Here is an 11,549-nt window from a genome sequence, read left to right as displayed (position 1 = left end):
AGAATTTTCTAAGTCCATGCAGAAAGAATTTGAAATGAGTATGATGGGAGAACTCACCTACTTTCTTGGACTGCATATTAAGCAAACCAAGGATGGAGTTTTCATCAATCAGTCTAAGTATGCTCGTGAACTTCTAAAGAGGTTCAACATGAACTCAACTGCTTCAAAATCTACTCCTATGAGCACTACTATTGTTTTGGACAAAGATGAAGATGGTAAGTCTGTTGATACAAAGGTATACTGAGGTATGATAGGATCACTTCTCTATTTAACTGCTAGCCGTCCAGATATTATGTTCAGTGTTTGCTTGTGTGCTAGATTTCAGTCAAATCCAAAAGAATCACATCTTAAAGCTGTAAAAAGAATAATGAGATATTTAAAAGACACAGTTGATTTTGGATTATTCTATTCAAAATCCTCTACATTTGATTTAATCTCATACAGTGATGCTGACTTTGCTGGAAGTAAATCTGACAGAAAAAGCACAAGTGGAACATGTCACATGCTAGGGCACTCACTAGTTTCATGGTTCAGTAAGAAACAAAATTGTGTATCCTTATCAACTACTGAAGCCGAATACATTGCTGCTAGCCTAGGCTGTACACAAGTCATCTGAATAAAACAAACCTTAAAAGATTTTGGTTTAAATTTTGAAAACACAACTATTTTCTGTGATAATACTAGTGCTATAAACCTATCTAAAAATCCTATCTTGCACTCACGAACTAAGCACATTCAAATAAGACATCACTTCTTAAGAGAACAAGTCTTAAACAACATTATTAAACTCGAATTCATACCCACTAATCAACAGTTAGCAGATATATTCACTAAACCATTAAAACATGAAGACTTTACACGAATTAGAAGAGAACTCGGAATATGCAAACTAAGTGACTTATAAATTAATCACACTTATTAAGATTATTACTCCTTATAAGTTTTGTTAAAATCTTATTTTAAAAGGATTTTCCTCTTATCGATTTTTTTGTTATTCAAAGTCAAACTATGTTTCCATATTGTCGTATACTCTCAATACTTATAGAAACACATTCATCATGACACATTCTTTATGTCTTTCAACTTGTCATCTTTCAAGTACACTCTCATAATGACTTCTTGTCCTATCTCCTTTCACATACATCCATAAGAACCATTTACTTTAAGTAAAAAGCTATCATGACTTTGATCACTCATTTCATTACACCTTTCATCTCTTTTGTCTTCTTGTGACAACCTCTCATACGATAAGCTAGCCGACCTCCAAACATGATATTATATTCCTCATAACTTTAATTATTATCCTTCATTGATTATATTCATGTGATATATTCCCTTTCAAAACCTCTTATCAATATACTTCTCTAAAAATCTTAAAAACCTTTTATGAAAAAAAAAATTCAAAGTGATTATTTTTTTTTATTACATTTCACGTAAATCTTTTACTATATCATCGGTTATTTCATAGCTTAAGTATAATCTATTATCATTCTTTTCATCCTTCACATCTTTTATGAAATAGTACTAGTCACTCTCCTTTTTCGACAACTTGTCCTCTATTGTTTTTAATACTACTTGTACCACCTTTTTATTACCTCTTTCTCTCTTTATCTCATATGAAGTGACCTTCCATCCGTGACCATGACTCTCTCATATATTTTATATCTCTCTAAAATCGAGACTCATTAAAGTCTTGTCCTCAAGCAAAACTTTACTTCTTGTCTATCCTAACTCCACTTTATGTCATATCTAAATCAAGTGATAGTTGTCCTTTCTCATTTCTCTACATATTCGTATAATTTTTTTCTCTCTTTATTCACTCTCCGTTCACGCTTATCAATATATATACCTATTAAATAACGAATTATTGATTCTCACTCTCTTATCTTTGGTTGTCTTATTCCAAAAGCACTCTTCACGAATTTGGAATGCTTCCACATCAAGTAATATCATGTAGAAAAAGTTGTTTGTTTTATTAGGCCATTATTTTCTTCACTCTCTTTAATATGACACTCCATACTCAATTCATGACACTTCTCACTACTCGATAAACTCTCCCATAGTTTATTTGTTCAAATCTATGTCCTTCTTAACTTACATACCAATATGATACACTATCTTCCACCATTGATTTGATTTGTCATTCACAAGCCCCTTAACTTACAACTCACGAATTTCCTTATTCAAACTACAATCCAAAAAAACATTCACTTCCATTGTCATTCAATTATTGTCACAATTATTTTCTCTCTTCTATTTAATCGATTGGTTCATTCCTCTCCAATTCCACTCATAGCTTACTATCTTCATACATACCTTCAAACTCGTCCCTCTCAACATCCTTTTGCAATGGCTTCTTCCTCCAACTCTGCAATCACTGCCGTAGATCTAAGGTATCCCAATCTTTTTCATGACTATAACTTACTTTGTTCTCGACCCATTCATGAAGGAAAATTAGTTCACTATGAAGACTTCATGCTATTTGACCTAGACAACTATCTCCCCGAACTCAAACATCTACTAGGATCTTCATCCCAAGCTGCCTACTATTTTGAACTAGTTCGACTATTCTATACAAACTTTTCTACTGATCATGAACAAACTACAATCACCAGTAAAGTCCGAGGAAAGCTGATGTTTTTCGATGCTTCCGACCTAGGTAGAATTCTAAACCTACCTTCCACCGCCACCGACCTCAACAACATAGTACCAATCGAATGATCGGTACTTCGAAAAATTCTTCTCTACATCAACTGCTACCAACTTCTCTGGCACACGAGGAATCCCCAACTTCATGCTCAATTACTTGCCCAGATTCTTCTCCACAATATCTATCCCAAGCTTCCCCGCAAGGGATTAGTACCACGAAAAATCTCTCTGCTTATCTACGCAATTTTTTCTTCTACTCCGATAAATTGGTCCTCCATTCTTTTCGACCTTTTTATTCGTTATCAAAAATTTCAGCCTCTTCTTTTCAGGTGTTTCATAACTCCCATTCTAAAATACTACAAATTTCCCCTTCACAACGAAGTTATCCTCCATCCCTCTCAGGTCCTCGATACTACTACCTTCAATCTCAGGTCCCTGCACCTTCCCGGCTCTGATGAAGACGATCCAACATCCACCTTTGATTACTTCTCTGCAATGATGGATGTCCAGCGCTCTCAGGATCGTATCCTTCGCAATCAAACCTTGTTGCAGCAGACTTGTCAAGCTCAACAGCAGGATCGTGACGTTCGAACACATCAACCTACTCCACCTTCGGAATAAACTTATTTCTTCCTGTAATAGTTATTATTGGTCTGTAATAACTCTCTTACTCTGATCCCTTCCTTTTTGTCTATGACAAAGGGGGAGAAAACCTGTCTCCATTATTGGAGAAATACTCTCTTTAAACATTTTTCAATATTTTATAATATTATTATTTCTATGCATAATGTCTTTTTGACAGGGGGAGCATATTTTATCATCAGCAAAAAGGGGGAGAATGTTGGGAAACTCTGTTTTGATGTCACATAATATGATACACTGTCGTATTTGATTTCATATGATATGATAATATTTCCTCTTGAAAAATGTTATATTATGACTGAATATGTTTTGCCATAAATCTAACGAGTATTTGATGCAAGGATATCTCACCCAAAAAGGATGGAGACTTCCTGTTCAAGTACAAACTATGGTGTTATCATACTCCTGGAAGAAAAAGCTTGATGAGCCATGCATTCACAAAGATCAACTGAAGAAATCGGCTACCTCAAGATGAAGATTTTTTTCTTCTTTAGAGTCATATGTAACAGAACCTTCAGGAACATGCATATTGCATATTACATACTCATTCATAAAACCTATATCATAAAAGTATACGATAGTTTCAAAAAGCTCTTTTTTGAAAACTAATCATTGTACCTTCTTACAACCCTTTATGAAAAAGGTATTTTGACATGATTTCAAAATGTAATAATTGTACCTTACATCATATACAAGACAACATGAAAAGAAGTATAGGAAGAAGACAAAACATGAAATCGCCTACATAACAAATATAATATGTTTTGAAAAGACTCTAGTTACCTTCTTTAAAGAAATGATTTCAAATATAGGAAAAAGACAAAACATGAAATCGGCTACACAAAGAAAAACAAATATAATATGTTTTGAAAAGACTCTAGTTACCTTCTTTAAAGAAATGATTTCAAATATAGGAAAAAGACAAAACATGAAATCGGCTACACAAAGAAAAACAAATATAATAAAGGTTTTGAAAAGACTCTAGTTACCTTTTTACAAACCCATAGAATGTTGACTTACTTGAAGTCATCATTCTCTTTGTATAACATTAAATACCTCCTGTAAGAAATCCTTGTTAAATATCTTTCTCAAGAATGTCGACTTTCTTGTAGTCCTCATTCTCTCTGAAGACTTTGAAAAACACAACATAAAGAAAACACTTGACATGACTATGTACAAATAAATATCTCAAAGCACTCATTGTACTTACACTCATTTAAAGTAAAGAAGTACTTATGTACCTCAAATCATTAATTAAGAATAAAGACAAAACCACAATCCAATGTTCAATGTACTATTGTAAGAAATAGACTTTTTACATAAAATATGTATTACCTAAAATATCACAACGACTAGTGTACCCTATATTTTACTTTTATGGAAAAAGGCTTTCTCGAATTTCTCTAAAGATGTTTTTGAAATGACAGAACATTTCACATCTCAAAAAGGCTACGATTTCAAAATGTAACGACTATTTTTTTAAGAGCTATATAAACACACTCAAATAAACTATTCAATAGGGAATTGACATGTGAGCTTACAATGAGAAAAATTCCTATTCGATATTTGAAAAGAGAGCCTTGAAAAAGAAAGAGAAAAAGAAAAGAGAAAAAGTCAAGTGTAGCTCTTTGACAAAGAGTATCCTCTGAGTGACAAACAGAACATTCTGAGAATCCTTCATTCGTGCATTCATATCATTCTACAGGTTCTATAGGAAGTATTGTAACTCTGTTATTAATTGTTTTCCTTCTTTGTTGAAAGAAGTAGACCTCTGTGAAAGAGGGTGTTGCCCTTCTCTGTTGAGAGAAGAAGACCTCTGTGAAAGAGGGTGTTGTCATTCTCTGTTGAGAGAAGAAGACCTCTGAGGAAGAGGGTGTTGTACTATTTATCCGGTGACTCAGATGTTATAGTGGAAAGCTCAAGTGGTTTGCTTGGGGACTGGATGTAGGTCTGGGTACTGACCGAACCAGTATATATTATGTGTTTTATGTGTTGTGCCTTATTGCCTGATTATTTTATTTTATCGATCTTTATCGTATTTCACTATTCACCCCCCCTCTAGTGAAATTTCAGATTTGTCATTCCAAGACTAGACGACAAAGTGGTTTTGTCATTCCAAGACCAAACAACAAAGTTGTTTTATCATCCTGAGACCAAACGACAAAACAGTTTTGTCATCCCAATAATGGATGGCAAAACGGCTTGTCATCCCAAAACTTGACCACAAAATGGTTTTGTTGTCCAAAGATCTGCTAAGTTTTAGGAGAATTTTGGGTTTCCTCTAAAATTCTAGGATTTCCTAAGATGTGTGAAATGACCTCAAATTTTGGAGATCTTCACCTTAGAACATGAGAGTATTTTCAAAAATACTTGGGCATCATAAAAAAATGGGTGTCTATAGATGCCCCTCTTTGTCATTAATCGAATACAATTTGATTTATGACAAAAAAATCGATATCCCAGATCTTTGCCAAATAGGATTGAACCAACATATTGGATCTCACTGAACGAAGCTGGGTTGATCTAAATACAATTGAGTTGTCGAGACTATTTGGGTCTCACTGAACAAGGTCAAACCAATTTTGAAAACAATTATGTTTCCAAGACATTTGGGTATTGCAAACGAGGTCAGATCAATTTTGAATATGGAAATTGAGTTGTCGAGACAATTTGGGTCTCATCGAACGAGGTCAAACATGTTTGAAAATAAAAACTAGGTTGTCAAGACCGTTTGGGTCTTGTCGAACGAAGTTCGACTAGTTTAAAAATGAGAATTGGGTTTTCAAGACTGTTTGGGTCTCATTGAACGAGGTCGAAAGAGTTTTGAAGATAAAAACTGGGTTGTCAAGATCGTTTGGGTCTCACCGAATGAGATCAAACTAGTTTGAAAATGAGAACTAGGTTATCGAGACTGTTTAGGTCTCACCGAATGAAGTCAGACCAGTTTTTGTAAACAATTGGGTTGTCAAGACTGTTTGGGTCTCGCTGAACGTGATCAGACCAGTTTGGAAATGAAAACTAGGTTGTCAAGATCATTTGGGTCTCATTGAACGAGGTAGGGCCAATTTTGAAAACCAAAATTTAGTTGCAGAGATCGTTTGGATCTCACTGAACAAGGTTTGACCAGTTTTGAAGATGGGAACTACCAAGACTTTGGGTCTTGTTGAACGAGGTTAGACCAATTTTAAAGATGGGTACTAGGTTGCCGACATTGTTTGGGTCTCGTCAAAGGAGGTCGGGCCAATTTGAAAACAAAAATATGGTTGTTGAGATCATTTGGGTCTCGCCAAACGAGGTTAGGCCAATTTTGAAAATAGAAACTGGGTTATCGAGACCATTTGTGTCTCGTCAAACAAGGTCATACCAGTTAAGAAGATGAAAACTGGATTGTCGAGAGAGTTTGAGTCTCTCCGAACAAGGTTGGGCCAATTTGAGAACAAAAACTGAGTTCTCAAGACCGTTTGGGTCTTGTCGAATGAAGTCAGGTCAGTTTTAAGATAGAAATTAGGTTGTCGAGACAATTTGGATCTCGCTAAATGATGTCAAGCCAGTTTTGAAAATAAAAAACTAGGTTGTTGAGACTAGTTGGGTCTCACCAAATGAGGTCAGACCAGTTTTGAAGATGTGAACTGGGTTGCGGAGACTATTTGAGTCTCACCAAACAAGGTCATACTAGTTTTGAAAACCAAAATTAGGTTGTCGAGATCGATTCGCTCTCTTCAAACGAGGTCAAGCCAATATAAAAATGATAAGTAGGTTGTCGAGATAGCTTAAGTCTCGCCGAATAAGGTCAGGCTAGTTTGGAAATCAGAACTGGGTTGTCGAGACAGATTGGATTTCACTAAATGAGGTCAGACCAGTTTTTTAAAACAATTGTGCATTGATCATGACTTTTCTCTAGAGGAGGAGCTGACGACTCTAGGGGTTGTTATGCAGGCTGCACCATCTCATGAAGCATTATCTATCTATATTGTTGACTTGGTATGAACTTGCAACTGCTCTAGGCTTGCATTGACCACTTTACTTTTACACGAGCGGGCAAATGTTGGGTTTCAGGCAATGGTAGAACAAGAGGTATAGCGCTCCTATTTTGACCTTAAAAGTCTATTTTTATTTTTAATGTCTTTATGATTTACTAGTAATATTCATGAATTTCTTGAAATTTTTAAATAAATAAAATAGGGATTTTTATGGATTATTTTGGTATTTAGTTTAATTAATTAGATAATATTGGTTGATTAATTAGTGATTATTTATCGATAATATTTTGCTATTTATTTAAGATGTTTGGCATTTAATTGGGGATTTATGAGGTTTTGTTTAAGGTATTTGGATTTGGATCTCAGTGGAGATCCAAGAGGATCAACCCATGCAAACTTAAAGTTCAATCTACCTGAATGAACACAGGATCTGTTGGATCTTAAACTATTGATTTTGGACCTTGGGAATGGTCCCCAAGGTCCAAATTGATCAATCCATGTGATTGGGATTGGGTCCAGTTGGTGAACCCAATCTAAATTAGAATTATAGAGTTTGGACCTAAGAGAGAATGCAAACTCTAACCCATTACGAGTTTCAAGACTTTGGATCTGCTTTATATGGTTCTCTGAATGATTCAGATTGAATGGGCCAATTCAAATGTGTTTGGGTAGGATTTAGACCCATATTGGGGTTTAAGCCAAATATAGAAGGAATTTGGATCTATTTGGGACCCAAATGAATCTCACTAAAATAAATAAGATTTGGATCTATTTGAGACCCAAATAGATCTCACTATAGATTTGGATCTATTAGAGACCCAAATGAATCTCACTAAGGTAAATAAGATTTTGGATCTATTTGAAGACCAATTGATACCACTAAGTAAATAGGATTTGAGTCCACTTGAGACCTAAATAGATCTCATTATATATATATATATATATATATATATATATATATATAGTAAATTGAATTTAGATTCAATGAGACCCAAATAGGTCTCACCAAATCCAAATCCATCCATTCCCCCATCCCCCTCAAAAATCCTAAAAAGAATTCAATAAAAATTTGAATCCACCCATTCCCCCACATAACCCAAATAGGTCTGTGTTCAGACTTTCGACAAGCACAATCCACATTGCATAGTTTAGGAGGAAAATCCCTAAGGGAATTTTTGAGATTATCTGCTTCTCATAAAATTGCATGGATTACGAGGTAGGGATTTTCATGCTAAAATTGCATGGCAATTATATAATATTAAAAATATATGTTTTGTATGTAATACATACATAAATAATGCAATTATATATATATATATAGTATTGAAATTATGAGTTGCATGATTTAAATTACGTAGATGTGCTAAATACGTGTATGACTCCTATAAAATACACATGCATAAGTTTGCAATGTTTCATATACACATGTTTCAATTTTTTAATTATGTGTACATGAAATGTACTACTTCAATGTGTTGAATACACATGTGATTTTACACATGCTTCAAATCTAATGTATGTATACATGAATTCAGAATGTTTTGAAATGTTAGATAATGTGTATTTCAAATGTTTGAATTTACAAATAAATATGATATTTATGTTCGCATGCATGGGATATTTTATGAATAAAATATGATATTTATGTTTGCATGCATTGGATAATTTGTCTTTGCATATATTAGGTATTTTATTAATAAAATATGATATCTACGTTTGCATGCATTAGATAATTTATGAACAAAATATGATATTTATGTTCGCATGTATTATTTTACGAATAAAATATGTGATCATATGCATTTAGATATTTTGCGGAAGCTAGATTTTTATAAAATATTAACTATGCATGCTTCAAACTTTAAGTTGTTCAAAAATAGGTTTTCAATGCATATTCAGTTCTAGAATACGCAATTGATATATTTTGACTATGCAATTGCAGGACTTTGATTATATTGACTGCGATCGCATGTATATCAAGTTCTTTGATATGCATCTGGGAAACCTGGATTATCATGCCTTAAGATTCGGGTATTGTTTATGATATATGCCAGATTTGATTATATTAATTTCTCAAAGTACCTCTCTTGGTTTTCAAATACAAATGTGTTAATTTTTGGAAAACCCGAATACTGGTTTGAGATGCAGTGTTAGAGCTCGTTTGATAGTTATTTCAAAATGTGGTGTTAGCACCCATTTGATAATTATTTTGAGATGTGGTGGTAGCATCCATTTAATTATTATTTTGAAATGCGATGTTAGTACCCGTTTGACATTATTTTGTGATGCGGTGTTAGCACCCGTTTGATATTATTTTTGGGATGCGGTGTTAGCACCTATTTGATAATTATTTTGTGATATTGATTTTTTGATAGAATGGTCTTAGCTAATTCGACCATGAGTAGTTCAGAGGATAGCCACAGTAAAAGTGATGATTGAAACAAAAACCTTATATATACAAATTTATTTAAAAGAAAAATATATCTTGTAAATAAATGCAAAAGTAGGCATTATATTGAATGCAAGAGTAAGCATTGGAATCACATTGCATGTTTTGTTTTATACCTAATACACCTCATGACTTGGTGTTGATATTTTAACGAATTATTTACAATCACCTTGATAGATGTTATAGATTTGTATCACGAACATATGACTAAAGCTTGATCATGAGCATGTTTCTAAATAATGCTACTTAAGATTATTGAGCTTTGTGTAAGTTGTACGCAAGATTATGGTTGATGTGATAAAATAGTAATAGCATGTTGTATTGCTTTTAAATAACATGAACTTGTCATGTTTACACTATCTTCATAAGCTCTATATAAGCTATGTGTAAAACTATGACTCATGTAATACTGAATGATAGCGTGTTGTATTGTTGCAAATATTATGATCATTCCATATCTATCATGCTAATTGGTTTCATGGATATTCGTATTAAGGAGATAATATATCATGAATTGAAATGTATGTTTTAATGTTATGTAATTCACTATGATTTGGTGTATACCTATTAGGCTTGATGTAGTATGACCCCTTATCATTTTAGGTGATGAGTAGACTTCAGTTACAGGCCATGTCGAGATGGTGCAGACTAGTCACAAAACCACATTATTTATATTTTCATTTCCTAGATGTGCTTGATATTTAGAGATATTATTTGTTATGTTAAACATTCTCAATTTAATTATGTTTTAAAGTTTCTTTTGAAATGGATCATCTTTGAAATTTTGCTTTCTTTATTTCAAAATCTATGTGTGTGGGATCAAACTAAGATCCAATAAGACTGAGATTCATTCCTTGTTGTCATGTACTTCTCTATAACCCGCCTAAGATTTGCTAACTTTGATCAATTAAACGATTTTCGTTGTGCTACAAAATGGGATTTTAAAATAATTTATTACAAAAAGAAAATTTTAAATTTGTCCTAAAATTTTCAAGTTAAGAATTTTGGGGCATTGCAACTTTGGTATGAGAGCAAAGACAGAGATTTGTGGTTCTTGACCATCTGACATCTGTATCACACAGTAAGTGTTTCTAGCCTAAGTGTTATTTTTTATCTATCCTTGATCAAATGATATTTTATTAAACTTAGTATATAATGAAATTTTTGTTTGGAGTCAAGTTAACGAACTTCTAATAGTTAGAATTCTACTTGCATGGTTAACCAACAATGCTGGGTTTGTTTTTGGAACATATACTATTTTAGAGGTTTACTAAGTTAGTCATAATGAATCTATGTTTCAAAACTTCATATGCTCTTTTATTTTTGTGAATCATAGTATGACTTATTTAGTTATGTTTGATAATTCAAATCATTAAAATTGAAGATGACTCACTTAACAAATGGGGATTTGTCAAACAAGTGGGTAGATCAACGAGGATTTATCATGGATGCCCTCAACTACTTGGTTGAAGCCATGTAGAACCAAGTACAAAACCATAGGGTGTTTGTTGCACTTGTGGAGGCAAACTGTAACCCAGAAGGGGTTACGTATGAAAAGTTTCTCAAAATAGATCTCTCAACATTCTCAAAAAAAGCTGATCTAGAACTAACAAAAAGCTTGATCAAAGAAATTGAACAAGCTTTTCAAGTATTGGTCATGCGAGAGGACAAAAAGACTACCTTCGACAAATACAGATTGAAGAACAACACAAGAAAATGGTGTGATACAACTCAAAGATTCCATTTCCTGAGAATTGAAATTATTTCATGGAAAGTGTACCAACAAGTTTTTTTGAAAACCTACTTTCTTATGCATGCCTGAGACAAAA

The sequence above is a fragment of the Nuphar pumila genome, chromosome 5 (assembly GCF_984573655.1).
Source record: "Nuphar pumila chromosome 5, dmNupPumi1.hap1.1, whole genome shotgun sequence".
Classification (NCBI taxonomy): Eukaryota; Viridiplantae; Streptophyta; class Magnoliopsida; order Nymphaeales; family Nymphaeaceae; genus Nuphar; species Nuphar pumila.
This window is presented reverse-complemented; position numbering follows the sequence as displayed.